Below are 24,141 nucleotides of genomic sequence, written 5' to 3' on the forward strand. Positions count from 1 at the left end.
AATACATGGTTTGGCTCCTTGTCCACCATCATGAGTCAAGACTCCTGCAGGGCCAGTTTCAAGGGACGGAGTACAAAGCAGAGGCTTGGAACCAGTTAGCTCATGATCTCACCAGTGCCACAGGCATCCCTCTGACTGGTGAGCAGATCAGTCACCACCATGCAGACCTAAAGCGACGGAAGCAGGACCTACTGAACTGATGGATACAGGAGGCCCGTGACATGCAAGATGCCCCACTACTGAGTATGTAGCCATAGAATGAAGTATGTAAGACATGCTAATGTAGTCTATATAATGGATAGGTATGTCTCAATATCCCTTCATTTACTTCACAGCTGCAGGTGTCCGTGCTGCGAATCAGCAAGCCTATGCAGATAGGCTGTGCCACCAGGCAGGTTAATAATTATTCTGCATGTATTGTTATATAAAATAGGTAAGAGATCCTGAAACAAAGTGTTGTAACCCATTAATAAAGGTAAAATAAGTCTGGAATAATATCTCTGCATGTACTGTTATATAAAATAAGTGAGCGAGCCTGAAAAAGTGTGCTGTAACCTATTAATAAAGGTATAATACATCTTGAAAAAGTCTTCTGCATGCACTGCAATATCAAATAAATGAGAGAGCCTCTAGAAAAGTGTGTAATGTAATTAATAAAGGTATAATACTTGGAGTGTGTCCATGTCACTTACTTTGAAATGTTGTTGTACCCTTGCATTATATAAATAGTACTGTTGTATTAAGCGCTGTCAACCCACAGTTGGGCAGTTCCATATAAAGTGGATGAAGGAAGTGCCAGTAGCTGTGAAGCATATATACAGTCCTCAACAGTTGGTTAATGGCTGGCATGCATAGGTAAATCTGACACACGAGTAGCTTGTTAATGTGTTCCCCAGAAAAGTGAGTGTGCTACTTGAAATGTAGGGTTCTGTAGAAATATAACTTAAAATGTCACGTGAACACATCTAGATATGTAGATATATAAATATAAATAAAATATATAACTATGTAGCAGTAACATCTGCATCTTGGACAGTTAGTATATCAGATATAGGTCAGGTATAAAATGAACTAGCCAAACCCATCACACAACCTAATGCACGTTGCCTAGTGTAATAATACATGTAGTGGATATACACCTGCAGTCAATAGGAATGTAGTGTAAACTATAAGTACTTATAAGATGTTAATGGAGGTATCTTTTTACACCTTACTGTATGTGCATAAACAATGCAATTCCACACCTCAATGGGTATGTGTAAACTCAAAACATTTGTTGGGACATATGTCCTATTGTTCTATAAATATCTGCAATTACTTTGATGCATGTGCCCTGTTCAAACACCACAATCTTGGTGGCCTGTTGCCACCAATCATCCCTGCATGCTGTTGGAATGTTCACTGTTGTTCAATATATGCATGTGTTATGCTTGCTGTTCAACTGTTGGAACCCTGGTGTGTTGGGTTAATGGGAATATTACTGCATGCTGTTACAACTAATTTGGAATGCTATTGTCTATATTGTAATTAAACACACCTAAACACAGAACATATGGGAAGGCCGGTCCCAGCGGACCCACCTGTCCCTCCTCAGCTGGCGATTGCACCTGGCACCAGCAGGTCCGGTGCCCAGCCTGGGCTCCCCTCCTCCATTGGTCCTGTGCCACCTTTGGGTGGAAGCACTGCAGGGGATGGGGCTCATCCCCCCGTGCAAGCATGGGTGGAGAAGGGCCACCTGTCACCCTCCGAAGGGTCTGGGCTGTGGTGCGTAGGGAGATCCAGCGTTCAGTCGCTGATCCCCTACGCCAGCTTGAGGCAAGAGTGGCATGACTCACAGGTGAGCCTGCCCTTCCTACGCAGCCCCAGCATGGCCACCCTCGGGGCTATGAAGGTGCAGTGGTGACTGCCCATGGGTGGGGATCTCAGTTCCACTGTTACCATCTGTGGGCTCGTGGGTTTGCGATTTCCAAACATCCGTCCCCATCAATTGTGTTCACCCACCCCATGTGTCATATTCCACTCCTGTATGCATCTTGTTTGTCTTGTCTGTTTACCTCCCCAACCTACCTCCCCCCAAATACACCTACTTCCTCTACCTCACATTCCACTCTCACCTGAAAAAAAAAGGGCAATCTGTTCCCACAAAAAAGTACGCCCCACACATAGCTGCCCATTTCACACACATGTCTGCTGGACATGTAAACTGATAATTATAATTGGCAGTACAACATACTTTGTTGTCCTCACCCCTCTCTCAAGGGTGGAAGGTTTCAAATCTCATTCCAAATTTCTAACATATGCACAGCTGTTGCTGGTAAAGAAATGGGCAGCTATGGACCTTCCCTACACCAGTCCTGCACATCCCGAGCTGGTTTCCCTACTGTCTTTCCCTCTTTGTGCCCCCTTTTTCACCACTTTCCTATCTCCCCATTTTCTTTTCTTTCAAAGAAATTAGCGCAGGGGTTAGCAGGTGTAAGCACTTTTAAGCAGTAGTAAGCGGGTTTGAGCGAGTGTGCGCATGTGTGCGCTTAGCTAAGTATTGCTAAGCATTGCGCAAACCTGCACAAACCCACTTACAACTGCTTAAAAGTGCCTTATTCACTCTGCATGGCAGGGCCTTTTTTCTGCTGAGCAGCATAATAAAACACCTCTATCAGTCTCGAACCCCAGACCTACTACACTGCATGAAGTACCACTAAGCCACAGTAGACATACAACAAGTTGGTGCTGTAATAAATATATCATGCATTATAATGAGTGAATGTAAAGGGAAAATAGGAATGCCAAAACAAAAATCTTGTTCTGTGGATCTTTACCAGCAGTTGTTGTGGAATTGCATGACATGACCGTGAAAAGAGAACCAGACATTCTAGCAGGAAATAAAGTTACAGTAACACTTTACAAACCCCACACAGTATCAGAGCAGGATAAACACTGGCATATTTGAATAGGGTAGAGGCCATACTTCCCAACTGTGACTGCTTTTCAGGGATGTCCCTGATTCGTAAACAAATGTTAGCTGTGTCCTTCAGAATCCCTCTGAAAAGTACTGACGTTAGGCCAAAAAGTGGGGAATTACACTTAATGAATAATGTCAATAAGTAATAGTACACACTGCTTGCACGTCAGAAAAGGTGTATTAATACATATGCTCTGATTCTCTCACAATCTCAACTTAATGTCTGTAATATATTACAGGTGTACCTCACTTATATGTACCTTTCCCTGAGGCTGTTCAAATATATACCTGAGTGTATCAGAGGCCTGGCAGAGGCAGAAACACACAGGTATTTCAGCTTTTCTGCTGTTACACACTCTGCAAATAGCTTTGGAATGAGTCCCACAAGCATACCCTTATATAGGAGTACAACACAAAAATATCAAAGGATGTAGCCATGTACTGGTAGCAACCAACTGTGACAATGCCATTGTTCCAGTGCAGAAAAGACTGGTGTGGTGCACAGACAAAGAATAATAGGCTAACCTCTGGCTACCATCTGGATATGTCCACAGGTGGGAGCTACACAGACAGACTACTTACCTTGATAGACTAACAGGTACAAAGCAACCCTGTATGTTCAACAAGATAAACATCACACAATAATATATAATGCTCTCTGTACTTCTGCACCCCTACCCAAAGGAAAAATATACATGTGTATTCAGGCTCTACCAAGGATGTAGGTAGGCATACTCAGCACTGAAATTTGTCCAGTTATCTTGAGCAGCCTGTGCTAATGTCAATACAAATAAACAACAAACTGTTCAGACGTGAGTTAATTCATATTTACAGTATAGTAGTTCATAAACAGTTCATGTGCCAGAAGAATACATTGCAATAACTACTTTTGTATGGCAGTTAATTGTCTAATTAGAAAAGAAAGTACATACTCCCATGTATCTTGCGTAAGCATTTGGAGGGGTGAGTAAAATTCTACACTGACAAGTGTGGACTAGAAGCAGCAACATTCAGGTTTGAGTACAACATGCAAATCATTGGCTACAACCCTAGCTTCAGATATAAGAAGTATACCAACCTTCTGACTGACACAACAGTATCCACAGCAAACAAGCACGGGCCCCACTTTGGAAAGCTGAAAGGGCTACACCTACCTAACAAAGCATTTTATAGCAGTGGGCTGCTATGACAGTGAGTACTGCAATTACCACACAGCAGGCTGCATGCAATTAGTAAATGGTGGACACCAATTGGTGCAGAGGCCACCACATGCACATGTGCAGATACCTAGAAAAGCAGGCTGTACTTGCTGTCCACACATGCAATAATCTCATTGCAGCAAGAGAGAGAGAGAGAGAGAACTGAGACAGAGGCAGAGACACAGACACAGACAAAGAGACAGAAAGAGAGACACAGAAAAAGAAAGAGCAACATCAACAGACAGAGAAAACACAAACCAAAAAAAAATATAAAAACAAAAAATTATTTCCTTTAAAAACAGACAGAACAGAGAAATACAAAGGAAAGGTATGTAACACATATGTATTTGCTGGCATGTAGTAGATGTTTTTGAAGAGTACTCTACATACTGTGAATCATCCATATGTGGCAGCAGTAGGTATCTATATGTATCTGTACATGTGCATAGGGCAAGGGACATACTGCAACTGTTTGTGAAGGGTGTGCATGTATATTATATATATATATATATATATATATATATATATATATATATATATATATATATGTTGTTGAAGGTTATGTGCATATTTCTATGTAGGTTGTAGTGTGTGGCAAAGAAAACAGCATGCAGTGCTGCTATATGACATGTGGTGGTTAAACGCTGTGGGGATGCTCTGTCAGTTTTGCAGTGTTGCAGCCAGTAAGGCCTGTTAAAGCTACATGGACTGAGGACACCTTCAATGCAGTCTGCACAACACTGTGCAATATTATTACATAACTGTATATCTCACAACTGTCACATAATTGATATTGCCACCATGAATAGTGGACTGTATATGCGCCTATATGTACATCTATATGTGCAGCAATGGATGTTTATATGTGTGTGTGTGTATGTATGTATATATATATATATATATATATATATATATATATATAGAGAGAGAGAGAGAGAGAGAGAGAGAGAGGGAGAGAGACATGGGGCATACTTACTGCGGCAGGTGCCTGGCGACCAAGGTATGGACTGAAGCTCAGTGTTGACACTGCAGTGCCAACCCTTCTTGCCAGAACACTGTACCCATTAACTACCACATAGGTGGTAGTCTACCTAACACCAAAGGTGTGATAAGGGAACATGGGACACAGGTGGACAGTAGCCTCCCCTTTGATAATCACAGTGCCACACTAGTCATGTACTCTGTCTACATGGTACACATCATCGCAAAAGGTGTGTCATCTAGGGAAATATAGGTCAGTATTCCCCTCTACTCATCACACTTAAAACCCATTAGAGAGTACATTGCCCCATGTGGTATGTACCTCACATGACAACTACAGCAACTAGAAAGGCCACAGACATACCTCACAAAGAGTAATACAGGCCTCAAACAGATGCCCTATGCAGACCAACTTACAAAACCACAGCTACACTGTGTTGCATACCACCTACCCAGACGTGACCTCTGCCTAACATACAGAGCTATGTCACACCCATAGATGTTGGACATCCTCCACGTAAACATATTACAATCCCTCCCAGATACATGCTGTAGGGCCCTAAACCTTGTCAGCTCACTGAACAGCACATGCTGGAGGGATAGAGTCCTAACTCAGAGACATGCCATACTCTGGAACAAACCAGATAGCAAACAAAACTCCTCATTAGCAGTTGTCATAAATACTCCTGATGATTGTTTTGGAGATAGGAAATACATCCCGGGAATCACCTCTGTGGCTCTGGTTGACAGGGGCAAGTGAAATTAAATTACATGTGTGTCAAAGGCCAGGGTAGCATATGGCTAGGCTGCTGTAGGCCCTAGGGCCAATAGCATATTACCTACCTATGACACGATGCACACACACATGTACTTAGTGCAATAATTGCTATGTGAGGTTGACTGAGTGTGATGGTGAATGTGTTGGTGAATGTGTGCAAGGTCTGTAAAGGTGTGATAGCTTAGTGTGAAATTCTTTCTGTGATGGTAGTTTGTGTCCTAGCTGTGATCCCAGCAAAAGATGTGTATGCTATTGCTAGGCAGAAAAAGTAGTATGGCATACGGTGTGACGTAGTCCCTTGTTGTCGACTGTGGTGTCCCATTGTAGGCTAAAGCAACACATGTATGCTTAGTGAGTGGTACTGCTGGTGAATCCAACTCCCATATGAACTGTAGTACTACCTGAAGCTGTAGGCCTAAACAGTACAGTATTATGTATGTTCACATTGCTTGGAAACACTGTTTTGTGTGTTCCCTGTAGTCCTCACAGATTACATACCTCAGGCATAAGGTTTTGTAAGTAGTGACACACAGTATTGTATGGTACACAGGTAAAGCTCATCTGGGTTGGCATACATTTGTGTGTTGTATGTATGTCTGATGTCTGTTTAATTATGCCTGTACCATGCCCTCAATCATATCTGTGTTACAGGGTATATGTGTGTATCTAGCAACATGTATAGTCTAGTACAGCAGTATGCCACCTATATTAACAACTGTGCACATATGTTAGGCAGGGGTTTGGCATCAACAACTACTGGTAATACTGTAACTGTACTTTACATTCATTGCAATGGATGACATCTTTCTTTATGCATTAGCTTGATATATACCTACTGTGGCGAGGTGGTGCATTGTGTCACATACAGTGTGCCATGTACTGGTGTATAGTCTTACATACTGGCTTCTCTTTGCTGCTGTGCAGAACATGGTTTGATATATAGAGCGTGGCAGGCACTGTCAGCCAGTTGTGGCCTGAGCACTAATATGTGGTATTGAACATGTGTATCCTCTGACAACCAATCGGATGTGAAATATGGCAGGTAATTGATATCTGTACTTTAGGATGTTAAGTGTGCCACATGACTTGCTCACACATCTCGTTTAATTGTCTTCCAGGGGCATGTCCCACCAAAGAAACCCGTGTTGTACAGCTGCAGAGGAAGCCGAAATACACAACAGCCTGGTGCAGCACTACACCCTGCTGTTCTCTAGAACCAGCCAGGCCCAGCATGAGCGGACTGCACTGTGGCATGATCTCGTTCATCGGGTAAATAACATAGGCATGCATAACCGGACATATGAGCAGGTACACCATCAATGCAGTGATTTAATTAGACATGTACGACAGCGTGCATCTGATATCCGTCGACAACAGCTTGCCACAGGTGGTGGGGTTGCCATTCATCCCCCCTCACCAGAGTGGAGGAGCTGCTCCTAAGCATGGTAGCTCCTGGACAACCACAGGAACAGCAACTTACATGTGTCATCATGGAGGCCGGAGCCACCCAGCATGTTGATAGGGAGCGTGCAGGTAACATGACTTATCTGTAGACTACTGTTACCTGTATTGGTAGATTATGCATATGTGACATGTGTACTGTGTGTTTAGCAGTTGTGCTGCATAGTGTTGTGCAATACTGATATTTTGAATATAATCTGTATGCCTGTGACTGTCGACTGTTGTACTACTGTAGTTTAGCAAACTCACAGTAGCAATGGCACAGTTGTGGCCACTGACAAACTGTCTCATATTCTTGTAGGTCCCTCTGGTGTGAAAGTAAGGCAGCCGGTCGATGCTGGCGAGTGTGTTATAATTTTAATATTGCTAATGAAATGTGCATGTCATAGGTGAGGTGTAGGCCATGTACATGCAACACACCTACGCATAATGCATGCTGTGCATGTTTGCTGTGAGACTATGCACACCTCAGTAATGACAGTAGCTGCCTCAATCACATGCAATACACAGAGCATCACACACAATTGTGGCAATACCGTACTGGACATTGGATAGGCATAGTTGATACACATGTACACAACATACACAACTTTGTCATACACAGTACACCTTAACATGCTACATATAGCGTATCCAGACACCTGCTGTAAGGTCACACTTCAGTATCACACATGTCATCCACACAGCACACATAATATACCTGAGGGGTAGAGGCCTATCATTGGGCTGTGCGACACTCTTCAACACATAACACATTCATGTCAGTCAATGCTCCCTACTGGGCACCTTACAAACCCATGTAACAAGTGGCTGTGAGGCCAATCACTGAACAACAACACACATGCATCAAAGCCATGTATACTGTTATTAACACAGGCTGTCTACACTTGCACTGCATGGTCTTGAGCAACAAACTTTCTGCATGCTGACGTGTGATATGACTGTTTGCCTTGTGATACTGTAACCCACCTTCAACCACTATTGAGTATGTTTTGGATTGCTGGTGGTGTGTGTGGGTATCTGCTGTAGTGAGGAGTGCATTTGTGTGCATGTGTTCATGTGTGCATGTGTTCATGTGTGCATGTGTGCATGTGTGCATATGTACATGTGTGCATGTGTGCCGACATCATGTACAGGTCTTAAAATGTGTTTCCTGTCTCCCTCCCACAGATGCTGTGTTAGGGCTGGTTCACTGCAGCAGGGAAACTGATGTCACTGAGCCACATAGTGATAATGAAGATAGGTTTGTTGAGGCACAGGCGTGTTTGCCATGGTCTGTTGCTGGGCCACCAAACGACAGTACACAGCTGTCCACCCCATCCATGCATACGGTCATACTGCCAATACATCCATCACCAATGCCCATACCTGAGGGACAGCATACTGTTGGCATTGGCCAGGACAGTGTGGTATCCATGGCACATGCATCCCAACACAGCAGCCATACCCAGATGTCTGGAAGGGTACCACATAGGCAGATGTCCAGGGGTTCTCGTAGGAGCACTGCTGTTCATCATGCCACTGGCAGATGTGCCACAAGTCTGACAACGTCACACATGTTCCAGGCTGTCATGGAGGCACAGACATGTATGGAACGGTACACCAGACAGGGACTAAGGGCACAGAGGGCCCATAACACCACTGTCATTGACAGTATCCGTGACCTAGCGTGTGCCATCCAACATTACACCGAGGTCACTGATAGGCATTGGGGAGAGACATTAGATATCCTCCGCAATGTCATGTCCATGTGTCAGGACAGTGCGGGATGGTTGAGACGTCAACGTGGATGTATGCCAGCAACATCAGCAGCTGGCAGTCACTGCGGACGTCCCTCAAGCCACAGCTGCTCCCATAGTGCCAGTACCAGCCACAGCAATGTTGGGGGTGGGCTATCCATAGAATGTCCTAGAAGACCACATGCACGTGGCTCTGGACAGTCCCAGCAGGGACCTGTGTCCAGTATGCATCCATCCACCTATGGGGATAGTCCCCAGTCTGGCTTAGTGCCTGATAGTGTCAGTAGCACCCCTTCCAGGCACAGTTACCATATCCGTGGCCAAAGATGGTGATCTGTAAAGCCTCTCAGGTACAGTCTGTGGCTGTCCCACAAATACCCATATATGGCAGCCACATGGTGGAACTGTGTGCATGCAGACACACACACATACTGCAGACACCTAGGGCTAACACATACCCACACACATTACAACAACATTGGATATTCTTGCTCCTCACACACACACACACACACACACACACACACACACACACACACACACACGTCAATTGGATGGCTCACTGTAGGCCTCTGGCGAACCAACAACACACCCTGTGCATATGATGAAACCTGTGCCACCTCCTGTCATCTGTATCATCGATGCAGGAACAGACCACCATGGTGCTGATGTACAGGGTGTCTATATAGCAGTATAGCAATGTTAGCATGTTGTCAGCTGTAGAGTGTAATGATATGCTTGAAGGTGTAGCTGAGCAGGCATGATGCATTAAAGCTATGATTGTCATTGTAGTGTTGTTTACACCAGTGTTGGTTCCAATTGTGTATTGCCTGGCCACGTGCCACTTGGCTGATGTGTGCAGTATTGGCAGCATGTGTTAGAGAGTGGACAGTATGTGTGGGATGTGTGTAGCACAGATTTGCAGGTGTACAGTTGTGAAAATGGTGGAGGTACACTGTCTGCATGTACGTGCATAGTGGACACATGGCCAGGGTGACATGCTCTGTATTACACAGTAACACTCCATAGTTTCTATTGGTGGCCAGTATGCATTGTACTACACACATTCCGGAACCTGACTACACGTCTGTATGACATGGTTTGACATTGTGCTGTGGGTGATACTATTACTATATGTCATTGTCTTGCATTCTGGTGGTATACATCACTTCAACAGCCTGACCATAACCAATCGTTAGATGATGTCTTGACAACCGACACACAGATGTACGACACACAGCAACATTTGGATCCTTCAGGTACTATACAATGCCAGTAATCACTGGTATTCACCTGCACCCATTACTGAGACCACTCCCGTTTGCCATATGGCTCTCTTAGGTACAAGCAATCACAGTAGGGATATGTCCGTCCACGTCTGATAATGCATACTGTGGCCTATAATGTATTCTCCAGATGACACACACATACTCCACAAGGGTATCATACAGACAGATGCCTGTTATCAAACCCATGCTGTAAAGCTATAAGCCAAACTAAGCATAGTCATCCACCTTTAAGGAACATATCCCCACAGTACCACATAGGTAGTAGCCACCAGCATGATGAACAGGTACCGATGTGTACATGCAACCAAGTGTTATGTCATCTCTCCTTTGTTAATCACATTTCCAAAGGTATTTTGGAATCCCTTGGTGGATCACATAAGCAATAAGGGGTCTGCATGCATATCCACAGTTTGTTCTACACCTATGAATAGTCATCATGGACAGACTTTGCTGCATTTGAACAGGTCTGACATATACCTCGGCCATAGACCCTCACTCACACATTCCAATAGGAATTGTAATGACTTTGTGTGACACAGATGACCTAGGCCAGGGATCACTGCAGTGGCTGGCCTTGTCACAAGCATACAGATGTGACCTAAGGTCTGGGAAGCCGCAGCACAGTCTGGCAAGGATGACAGATGTGTTCTTGGATAAAGCAGGGTTCCCACACATGCAATCATTGAGGTAACATGTACAGATATGTATTTGACACACAGCTAGCTCACATGTGCAATGCATACTGATATGTCATACAGTGGTAAAAGCAAAACCCACAACACATCGACCAACAGTGTCGCACACATACAGCACACACACTCACCAAGTGCATGATTCAAACACCTACCTACTTCATGATACTAGAGGAATATGCATTAACACGACGCACTATGCACATTACTGTCAGTTTTCTTTTCCACAGGTATATTTGTAAGATGGTGACATCATCAGACTTGACAAAGGTTAGATTACCACTTTTGAAGTGTTTCACTACTCTCCTAAAAGGTTGTTCCTTCCCAAGGGGAACACACAGTTGCCCGGTGTAAGATTCAAACCCTTACCTAACTACTTCATGACACTAGAGGAGTACGCATTGACATGACGCGCTATATAGATTATTGGGAGTTTTGTTTTCCACAGGTATATTTGTAGGATGCTGACATCATCAGAGTTGACAAAGGTTAGATTACCACTTTTGAGGTGTTTCATTACTCTCCTAAAAGGTTGTTCCTTCCCAAGAGGAAAACACACACAGATGCCCGGTGCAGGATTCAAACCCCTACTTAACTACTTCATGATACTAGAGGAGTACACATTAACCCGACATGCTATACAGATTACTGGGAGCATTCTTTTCCACAGGTATATTTGTAGGATGGTGACATCATCAGACTTGACAAAGGTTAGATTACCACTTTTGAGGTGTTTCACTACTCTCCTAAAAGATTGTTCCTTCTCAAGGGGAGCACACACACATAGTTTCGCAATGCAGGATTCAAACCCCTACCTAACTACTTCATGATACTTGGGGAGTACGCATTAACATGACACACTATACATATTACTGGGAGTTTTCTTTTCCACAGGTATATTTGTAGGATGGTGACATCATCATGCTATACGAAGTGTGTTACATTAGGTGACATTAGATGGCCTACATTGAATGAATGTCTAAACACTTTGGCCATGTGATCATCAAAGGTGAGTTTACTATCTACCTGTGTTCCCAGGGCCATAATTACTTTCTCTGTACATGCTGGATTACCACCTATGTGGTAATTTGTGTGCACTTTGTATTACCCAAAGGGGATGACTATGCATTCTTTGCCATTCAGCTTGAGGGCATTGTTTTGACACCAGGTATCTGTCTCTGTAAGACACTTCTGGAGGATGTCTGTGTCAGCTGTACAGTCAATTATGGACCACAGTTTCCAGTCATCTGCAAATCTGTTCAGCCTTACACCTGCCGTGCTTGCCTGTACCTCTGAGCAGTATCGACTGAATAGGTGGGGTCCCAGGACCAAGACCTGTGTGATGCCATTTGTGACTGGCTTAGAGTTGGACATGGCACCCACAACTATGAACATGTGTGTTTGATCTGTGAGCCACTTGGCCACCCATCCTGTGACATAGCTGTTCATGTTCAAGCTGGTACACTTGTCCATGATGGCGGAGTGGGGAATGGTGTGGTAAGCCGTTAGTGAGGTCCAGGTGGGCTGTGTGGACTACTTTCACCTCCATCTATGTTCATGGTAACTGTTTTAAATAAGTCAACTAGGTTTGGGAGCCAGGCTATGCCTTTAACAAGGCGAAGTTGTGTAGAGTCCAGTGTCGGGAGATCTCCAATGTCTCAGTGTATGGGTTCCATGACGATTTGCTCAATAGCTCTGTAGACCAGGCTGAGTACACATGTTGGGCAATGGTTTCCAGGTTCTGTTTTGGCACACCCTTTGTGGAGCTGGATGACTGTTAGTGTATGCCATTCTTTGGGTACATAGCCTGTGATACGCTTGAGTATGGACAGTGAATATAGGTGAGGGTGTAGTTCCTTGTGGACCTAGTGTAAGATGCAGCCTGGGACAACTTACAGTCACATTGATGCTATGTTCTTAGCTTTGGTGAGGGCTGTCTTTACCTGCATGTCCATGACGTCTGTGTCTCTCTGCATCCTTCTGTGATAGACACAGGCTCTTTTGGGGGTGATAGGGGGAGTTTACACTGCACTTGTCCCCCTGTATGTGGGCAATAAAAGTTGGTTTGGTGTATGTCATTACTTTTTTTCAGTAGCTGACAGCATATTTGGAAGTTGACACCTACATGTCTGATATAGCTACAGAAGGCTTTGTGGTTGTTATTCTTACATTCCTTGGCAATTTGTCTTTAGAAACTGTGCTTGGATTATTTTATGAGTGATCATTGTTTCATCCTAATAATGATCAGTGATGCCTTTCCTTTAGTGAAGTTGGCTCTATCAGGTGTTAGTTTCCTCCTTCTGTTGTCTAACTTATTTATGGGCAATGACCACCAGATTGTTTTCTTATTTTTGGAGGAGTGCATCTTGGTTTTATTTGTGATGGCTCAATCCATGCATCCCTGTAGATGTTCATAGGATGCACTTGCAAATGATTTGGCAGATTGTATACCATTATTCTATAGCAAGAGGGCTTTGGAATGTTCCACTTTGGTCTTGGGAAGTGTGCAGTTTGCTTTTGAAAATGTCTTCACAGTGGTTTCATTGACTGGGTGTGGGGGTGGGATGTGGATGTCCAGTGTGATTACTTAATGATCTGATATTACCAGCGAGGGTTTTATCTCTGTTGTGGAACACTGGTACCCCATGTTGGTGATGATCATGTCCAGTATGTTGTCACCTCTAGTGGGCATGCTGACCAGCTGTTCCAGGGTGTTAGAGTTTCTTAACTCTAGGACACATTGGGCAAAGGACGTTGTATACGAGTAATTCACCCACTCATTGTTTGGGTAGTTGTAATCTCCTCATATAATGCTGTTTGATAGGACCTTTATATTTGCCATTGTTCTCCAGAATACTGAGTGAGGTTCCTGAGACAAATTACATGATCTGTAGCAGGCTACAATCTGATGGGCAGCTTTGCCCAATGTTAGTTGCACTTGCATGGTCTCCAAGGCCTCATGCTGTGGCAGTAACCTGGAGGTGTGGATATCCATAAGGTAAATGGCTACACCACTTCCTTTTGCATTTCACTCGTGGTCTTGGGTCCAAAGGTCAGGGTGAAGGTCAGGGTGATTGTGAGTGTTTTACGTGGATCATATCCAACAGCTGCATGTTTGACATAGCTTTGGATGTTACGCAGTGAACACCTCTGACTAGGAGATATGCAAGGGAGTACGGATGGGGCATTTTGCGATGGTCTGTGTATGGCATGTATTTCAAGCCACTAATGCTCTTTGTGAGGTATTGCTGCTGGCTTTTCAGTTGTTGTAGTTGTCTTGTGAGGTACATAGCAACAGTGGCGCTGTACTCTTTTATAGTTCTAGTGAGTGGTGAGTAGAGGGGAGCAATGTCCTCTTTTATTCTGCATGAGACACATTTTGTGATGAGGTGTGCCACATAAGAGGGTTTCCTGACTATTGTGGGAATGTGCTTATCACAGTTGTATCCACTGTCCACCCATGACCCTGGGTCTCTTGTCACACTTAAAGTGTGAGGTATACTACCACCTACGTTGTAGTTCTTGGCTACAGAGATTTTAACAAAGGTGATGATAATGCACCTTTTGGCATTGAGCTACAGCCCATGGCTTGGACAACAGCCATCTGTCTCAGTGAGGCCCTTTTGTAGGATGTCCACATCTTTAGTGTTTACAATGATGGCTCCTAGTTTGCAGTCCTCTGGAAACGTCAGTAGACACAGAACTTCCATGTTAATGTTTACTTCAGGGAAGTAGATACTACACAGCCTGGGAAGTTATCTAGTTCCATGGCTGCTGTGATACTGGCTTCGGAGAGTGTTTTTTACCTGTGCAGCCGTGATGACAGCAACTTTGCAGTCTTCCATTATAGACATGTGCTCTTTCATGGGTGAGAGGGGGGTAAAGTTAACACTGATCCTATCTGCCAGGATGTTGCCAATATCAGTTGGCTCTGTACATTTAGTGCCATTGAGCTGTAACTCAGAACAGATCTGAGTGTAACCATGACATGGACCTGTCTGTTGGACAGAGATCTCCTGCGTAAACAGTATGCAACTGAGTACAGCTTGGGTTACATTCATTCTTGTTGCATGGGACAACTATTTGAGGCCAGTAATCCTCTTGTTAAGGTTGTTCATTGTTCTTTCTAGTTGCTGAATGTGCCTAGTCAGATTCCTCGCAAGTGTGTTGTGGTAGTCTCGACAGGTCTGATGACTGCTGAGTAGTGGCAACCTCCTTTGACCTACATGCACAGACCTTGGCAGTTTGTGTGTACACATAGCAGGATTTTCAGACCACTTTGTGAATGTGTTTCTGGAAGTAGAGATGACTATACACATTTGTCGATAGATCCCGTATCATCACATCCGTATTTAGCCTAAATGTGTGAGCATGCCCAGTATGACCTTTCAGTGTGATGCAGAATGAAATCCACTACATTTGTTGGAGTGTGTGAGCATGCACAGTATAAATATTTATACCATATGTGTATGGTAAATCATGGTATAGTTTTACATCAGGGCTCACCTTTGTGTCATAGATCAACAGGGATCATGCTGTCCCTGCAGGGCTTCCATGAGACACTTTGCATAAACCTATCAACATTTCTACATACAGTGGGGGCAGCTATTCTTTGTACATTTCTAACCGTGGGTACACCGGATTGTTTCTGTGGGTGTACATAGGATGTGGGTTTCACCTGACACTTATACACATTTGCTGTGCCTGCACTGCCATGTACAGGACACCATTACAGTCTGTACTGTTGCCTATCGTACTGTTTTGAGGCATACTAGTGTACTACAGGTCTTAGTGTCCATTGCCACATATATTAGCTTGCGACTTCATAGCCTACACAACCCATATCACAACGCCTGGCCTGATGTTCTCTGTCTGCATAGGCATGTGGGTGAGGTTACCCATTTGCCTCATTAGGGGCATGATACAGCATTGCTTTGTGTTTGCATTAGTGTACAATTGTCCTGCTGTGTCTGTGCTACTGTAATGCTATCATCGCTTAGTGGTTCAATACTGTGACTATAGTGCACAGTATCCTGGGTTCAAGCCCTGTCACTGCTTTTTATTTTCATGCTGGCCAGACCAGACTGCTTAAGGTACAGTAAAGCAGATATGTGAATGTTTAACTGACTTTGCTCAACTTTGGCCGACCTTGGCCAACATTGCACAAGCAATTTTGTTTACATATACTAGATTTTGGTAAAAACTGCTTAGCACTGCTTTATATTGCTTAAAACATGGCAATCATGCCTCAGGTGGTGCTGCAGGGCTGCCTATGTCAGATGCACATACTACACTCCCTATACATGTTTGGAAACAGGTAGTGTCAAGTTAGGCATCCCTTTTATTTTATGTGCGAGTCAGTGAGAGGTATCATTTCCAGGGTTCCTACTGTGCCAGTGTATGTGCTATGCGTTGCCTCTTTGCCAAGGACAAGGCATACTGGGCATGCCTCCTTCTGCCTACTGGGGCAGGCTCAGGCTGTTCCTCCTCAGAGTCACGCTGTGCCTGTGCAGGCCTTGGCAATGGTGGGGGGCTGTTTGGCCCTGCCCCATGCTGTTCCTGCTGCAGCTGTTTTCGCAGGATCATATTGTGTAGCATGGCACATACCATAACAATTTGGGTACATGTAGTTGGTGAGTACTGCAAGGCTCCACCAGATGTGTCCAGGCACCGGAACCATGACTTGAGCATCCCAAACACACGCTCGATTACATTTCGTGTTTGTGCGTGTGCCTCGTTATGGAGTTCTTGTTCAGGTGTGTGTGCATTTCTGATGGGTGTCATCAGCCACGGCTCCAGTGCGTATCCAGCATCCCCCACTAGGTGACCGACAGGGATGTCCCTATTTGCAAATGTCTGGTACAGTTGTGACAGATACCAGATATGGGAATCATGGTAGCTTCCAGGGCAGCCAGCACACACATTCAGTATTATGCCCTGGGCATCGCACATGACCTGGCAGTTGATGGAGTGGAAGCCCTTGCCGTTGATGTAGGCCCTACCCCGCTCACCAGCTGGTGCTTTGAGGTGTATGTGCGTGCAGTCAATTGCACCCACTACCTCAGGGTATTCCGCTATTTGCTGGAAGAGACGCATATTGCTGGCCAATACCTCATGGGAATTGGGGAAATATACATACTCACCGACATGTGCTGACATGGCATTCAGGAACTGGTGCAGTACGCTTGATGCTGATGCCTGTGAAATCCCCATCATATCACCAGTTGGTCTCTGGAAGGTACCTGTTGCTAGTATTCTTAGGCCAACACATACCTTGGTTTACACTGGGATGGGTTCCCCTCTGTTGGTTCTGTGTGTGAGGCGTGGCCTGCACAGCTCAACAATTTGCTGCAGGAGCTCTCTGTCCATTCTATAGCACTCCACTATCTCCAGCTCATGTAGCCCCTGGTAGGTTACCCTGGGTCTGTACACTCTTCTCCATCTCCTCACTGTGGGTTGCTCAGCAGCATTCGCAATGGCACCACCCTCAGCATCTTGCACATGTTGCCTTATAACAGCAATGGCAGCCCCTAACATTTTTATGTCTCAGTTTAAGCTTTTTAAGTTTTCACTTCTCTTTGTTGACTGCAGTGTTGCAGTGTTTCTGAGAAAAACATAGGGGAATGTTGTTTGCAGAGTTTTAGGTGCTGGGCTAGTGTACTGCCTGTGTAATTGGCTGATTCTGATTGATTTCACCTGGCAGCTCTGCTAGTTCTCCTTGGTTAAGTTCCTACTACTTCCCTTCCTTTCTTTTCCCATTTCTGTTTCCACAGGGGGCAGTGCCATGCAAACAAGCGCAAACACGCTCACACTCGCGCACACAGGCTTACATGGGCTTAGGCGGGTGCACATGCATGTATACTAGCTTAGACAGCCTTTCACAGGCTTACACGGGTGCACACCCATGCACACAGACTTAGACGGGTTTACAGGCGCTCACACGCACGCACACAGTGTAAGCACCTTTGCAAGAAACTTTAGTGATAGCCACGGCGTACACCTTCAGTTTCTTGATTGTCTGCAACTGTAGACACACCTCTTTTAGTCCCGAGTAACTCACAGCAACCACATACCACTCTGCTCCAATAAGCTTACAGTCTTTTTCATACATACTCCCTCATGATGTCACCCATCTCCTACTCTGTTACTCCCCTTTTCCTACTCTTACACTCTAGGGACATGGTTCACATAGCAGGAAATATTGGGATTCACTATCCTTATCCTCATTTGCATAGGATTGCCTACTAGTGCTTAGTTACATCTCTCAGACTGAGCTTCCCCCCTAAGCAACCTCTACTCAGTAGCCATGTTGTCTTCAGCCTGCCATTCACTTGCATGGCAAATTAATATTTTGAATAAAATCCCTATTTGTGGCTTTTATTTTTTTGGTTTTCTGGTTTTTAGATGGCTCCCACCCATCATAAAAAATATGGTAATCTTCATCTTCCATTCATTCATATGTCATTTGACTATGCCTATATAGCTAATACTCCCTACAAAATAACTATTCTGTACGACAAAGCAATTCCACCTCTTTAAAGCCCAAACACACCTCACATTTATTTTATTTTTATTTTTTTTACAAGATTGCATTGTTGAATGTATCTCAAATGCGAATTCAATGTTTGTATTTTCTTTTACATTTGTATAAGTATCTTTAGTAATCTATTGTATGTACCTTGTCTGTTTGTTTGTTTTTGGAGCTTTTTTCTATTGTATGTACCTAGTCTGTATGTTTGATTTTTGGAGCTTTTCTCCCCAGGACTCCATTGAAAACGGGTTCTTTTAGGCCCAGTGGACTATCCTGGTAAACCAACTGCAAATAAATAAATAAATAAATAGAGTGCAGCACATTTGCGTGGTGCTGCACTACGCTTAAACATCGGAGATCGAGGTAAAAAAATATATATATATTTTTTTTATTTTGCAACGGAAAAAAATGCCAATGGCCATATATTTGGCCATTGGCATGCTTCCTCAACTGAATGCATCCTTTATTTGGAGCTGTCATGGCTCCGTTTTGCTATTTGCAGAACGGTACTCACTTGACAACTGAGTACATTTCTGCAAATAACACTACTCTTACTCAGACAGGTTAGCGTTTCCTGGATCGCAAATTTACCTCATTTGCATAGCTATCAGCCGCAAATGAGGTAATTTGCATAACCTAACCCTGTCCGTGTAAGAGTCATTTTAGGACCTCTCTTGCACTCCCCTGCCGACTGTTCCTGGATCGCTCAGCAGACATGTTGGCTGCATGGAGTCTTACTCTAGTCTTAGACTCTGTGCAAGCTTTCGTGAATCCGACCCAAGGTATATGACAACCTTTTAATATCTAGAGAAATTTTAGATAGTTTGTAGAGAAATTAAAGGTAAATTAGTCTAATACAAATAAGAATTGCAATATGAAGAGAGAAAAACAGGCTTATGGTATATTTAGAGAGAAAGTCAGGGAAGAGAATTACATAGCAGTAAGGAAGAATGTAAACAAGGGAGAGTAAGGAGGTATTAGGAATGAAAATGTACTTCTCACATTTAAGGATCTAGTTTATCCTGATTTTGAGCAAGAAAAAAATCAGAATTTAGCTAGGAAGTCTTTCAGAGTGCTTTTGAAAGATGGAATGTAGGGTATAGACCCGATAGATACAGGTAAGGAGTTCCAGGCCATAGCAACCTTGCATGAGTACAGACGATGCCCAGCAAATTTGCTAGGCTTGTAGACAGGAGTTTTTGATTACTGGACTACAATGACTAACTGGGAACATAGCTGTGTAGAATGTTTTTAGTGCTGGACATGCAGATGGATGCTGGGTAATTTTATAGGTGTTAAGAAGTTGTGTATATGTTAGCTGATGTGGCACTTCTAACCAGTTTAGGTTTTTTAGTGCTATACAGTGGTGGGTTCTGAAAGGGGTATTTGTGCAAATTTAGCAACTTTGTTATAACATTGTTCAAGTTTTAATTTTTGTGAAGCCTGAAAGTTAGTATGGATGAGAGCGCCATAAAGGAAAGTGGGGACGAGATATGTATTGGCAAGTGTAGTTTTAGTTGAGTCAGTGAGAAAGTTTTTGGCTCTGTAAAGCATCCCTAGTTTTTTATGAGTTCTTCTTATGCAATTTTGTACATGCAGGTCAATTGCAAGATTATCATCTGCTATCACCCTTAATAGTTTGCTATGAGAAGTGACTTCAATGGTTGTATTATCAAGAGAGGGGGGTTTAAATTTTGTTGGTTTTCATGAAAGAGGGATTTGGAGGAAAAAAAGTAGAAGTTTGATCTTTTTTGGGTTAAGCAGTTCAAATATCTTACTACAAAGAAACCTAATGAAAAATAGTAACCTATCTACATGTTTGAAGACAAAGGAAAATTTGCAAATATACATTCTTCAGTTTACAGTGTAACACAAAATCAGTATTTTCTAAATATTTTGTATTGATTTTAGTCAAAAGGGGTCATCAATATTATTGAATGAGTTGATATGAAATATTGTACCAAAGATACAGGAAGTACATAACCCCCTTTCCATAATTTCCTTTTAAACGCCTGCTACATCATAGTCACTCAGCCTTGCCCTTTCTTCTACCATATGTTCAGCACACATTATTGGTAGTAATGGTTTAATATCACTCGTCTGACAGTGTAAAAATGCCACACTCGACTCTGCATTGGGTCACATTGGTACCCAGAATTGCCTCAGGTCGACACTTCCCAACCCTAACACATTTCATCTTATCTGGCTCCATCAAATCCTCAGACTTTTGAATCTGCAGCCCAGCCTCTAAAATACCCATCTTCCTAGCTCCAAAGCTCCACTGACCCTCCAGATACAAATCTAAATAACTATCAAAAGCTGACTTCTTGCTCCTCGCGGTAACACTGAGATCACTGGTATGATTTAATGTATCTCAGTCAGTTGTATAAGTCGGTCACCCTTCTCTTATCTCATCCCCATTCTCCACCAGTAACAAACTCTACCCAGTGCTGATGCTGATCTCCCCCAGTATGAAACATATCTAAGCAATATCAATGTATTCGTGTGTCACATTACACTGATACTTACCATTTTGTTCTCCTTCTCCAAAACTCCCCATCTCTCATGTAATCCTCTTCCCCACTTCCTCCTTGATCATTCTTACAATATTTTCCTAACCAACTGCTTTAGACCCTTCACTGTTACTGCTGGCAACTCCATCCCCAGATCTTAGCTGTCACCCTCTGCACCCACTATCTTATTTCTTTCCTGTCTACTCAGCTGCTGATCTCCTTCCTCTATACCAGACAACAAAACAGTTAACTACCCTCTGCATTTTTACTACTTATCCCGCCCGACCTCCCCATGATACTAACACATATGAACGTTACCTGCTTATACAAACCCATTTTGGTAGCATTTCACTAAGTCCCACCAGCCTTCATTCCAAATCTTTTTGGTAGTCTGATATACTCTATGTAGCAGTCTAACATGAACAGAATAACCAACTCCACTTTCTTGATAATTCTGCACTCACTAGCCTCTTTCAGTGATTCAAACATGTCCCTTGTATCCATTACAGCTATTGTCACTTTTACCTTCCCCTTCATTCTCTGTACAGTCTACAAAATAACCACCAATCTTGAACTTATTTGCAACAAAAATGCTTGAGCCCCTCAACTCTTTTTTTGAAAGCTGTCCTCTAATGTGTCTGTTAACACCCAAGTTAACGTCTGTGAACCTTTTTTGGAAAAGGAAATGCGACGAAAGCTTCCACAGAATTTTCATTTCCGTTTAGTAATGCTATCACAGATGCCTTTCCATTCAAAATGGCACATCCCTCAAATGATAACATCAGTGAATAAGCCCACCAACATTTCTTGTAATAACAACCCTACTAGATCATAAGAATTTATTGAGAAACCATCAGGTCTTCTTGCCTCCCCTGTTTTCAGATGCGTAATTGCAAATATAATTTCACCAGCCCCACTTTCCTGCACATATCCTCCTGATACTCCATAATTAAACATGGGCCTCCAGAATCCTCAGAGATATTTCCCTTTATCATGAATTCCCTGATCAATCCACTATAGAACCTATGAAATATTACTCTATTTTTTGTATGTGTTTCTACCTTCACCCCTGCCTTCTATTTGATCCTGCTAATTAAAACATCTTTGCTCTGCTTTTCAATCATTTACATCAGAAATGTAATATTTACCACTGTACCTCTCTTTTTTCCATTTCCACTTCAATTTTTGATGGTTCATGTTCTTGTAACAACTATTTGAAAACTAGAATGTTGACACTCATTTCACAATATCCATTCTCTCTGAGACTGCTTCTGTCCTCCTTAACCTCATTTCAAAACTCATTTACATCTCCTGGAAAGCTCAATGTTCAGTATCTACTAAATGCAGAAGTATCTTTTATTTTATTTATATTTGTTTACCGGGGTAGTGCCCTGATTAATACTGACCAATTTTTACGTACAACTTGGTTACAAAACATTTCACAAATAAAAAATACAAAAATTTAAGCAATAGCAGTGTACTTCTTACTGTAATAGTTGCCTTAAGATTGTTAATGTATATTACTTAATGTCTGTTCATGCAGTTACTGAATGTCTGTTTAAAAAAGTTTATAATTTATTGGAACTTCTCTCCCTGTGCCCCTTCTGAAAAAAGGATTGAACAGGGTAAAAAAGCAAAATATCATAAAATAAATAATTGTGTGATCCAAAAGTTCTCTGTTTAATAGGTCTGCCTTATCTGTTCCCTTCCACTTACATCATCTACTATATATATATCCTGTCCAGTCATATCACCTGCTTACATTCATCCTTGGAAAAAACATCATCCTTCCCTGCATATGTCATCTGTTTGTAACACCCACACTCCTATTTTTAAAACTCTGACTTTGCATATATAATTCTACGGCCCCAAACAACTCATCTTTTTAGTTCCTCCTCACATAACTCTACCCCAGTTCTGTCTCAATATTCTAGCATACCTCTCTGCCATTCACCTTTCAAAATCATAGCAGGAAGCCATCAAACATCAAAAATCATAGCAGAGGGTCCAAAATCATAGTATTTAAAAATTGCTTATTTGTAAATTTGCACTCTTTGGGACTATGGAGAATGTGTAAATCTGTCCTCTTATGGGACACAACATGTAAAATTGCTACCAACCCTATGTCCATCCCTACCACACACACACACACACACACACAAGCATGCACACAGTCCCCCTCCAGTACTCTGGCAACTATGCAGCGTGAGCTTTTCTATTCAAATATATCATCACTAGTACCTCTGACCATACCCGAGCACAGACTGTTAACACAATATCTCTTACTAGATTACTAGATAAGAGACCCCAGATTTTCACATCAAATTTAGCTCTTGATACACATGACCAAGTCACTTAGAGAATATATAAAGCCACACAGAACGTAACAAGAATATATTTCACAGCTTGATAGTGCAATTTGTTAATGACTTTGCAGTCATTCTTCTCCTAAAAAACAGAAAGAGAACCACAAACAGGCCAACTGTCCCAGGCTAACACAGATAAAAATACAAATGTGTCCAATACATGCACCACAAATGACTCAACACCAGCTTTCTAATGCAGCACACAGGGTTTAGCTAGAACCCACAGCTGTTTTTGTAATGCATTTATAGGAATTAATAATTTCATTGTTGGCAACAACAAACATCATAACTTAGAGTAATATTAAAAGCAGACATATATTACAGACACAGAGGTCTCTTGAGCTTGCACCACATGCTCCAGAGACCTCAACCTCATTACCACACACACACACACACACACACACACACACACACACACACACACACACACAAACACACACACACAAGGTGCAGTGTTTGATTCTCACCTTTAAGAACGAAATTGGTTATGCTTAGAATGGCCTATTAAGAAAGCTAGCCCAGTAATTAGCTATGAACTTATGAAACCATGAATCTTAAGCAAAAATTAATGTTGGGGGCCTCTGGCTCACCAGGTTTGATGATGACTAGAAGCTGGGAGCAATTATTGAATCC

Source organism: Protopterus annectens, chromosome 10.part0 (genome assembly GCF_019279795.1).
Source record: "Protopterus annectens isolate FY-2018-M chromosome 10.part0, PAN1.0, whole genome shotgun sequence".
Taxonomy (NCBI): domain Eukaryota; kingdom Metazoa; phylum Chordata; order Ceratodontiformes; family Protopteridae; genus Protopterus; species Protopterus annectens.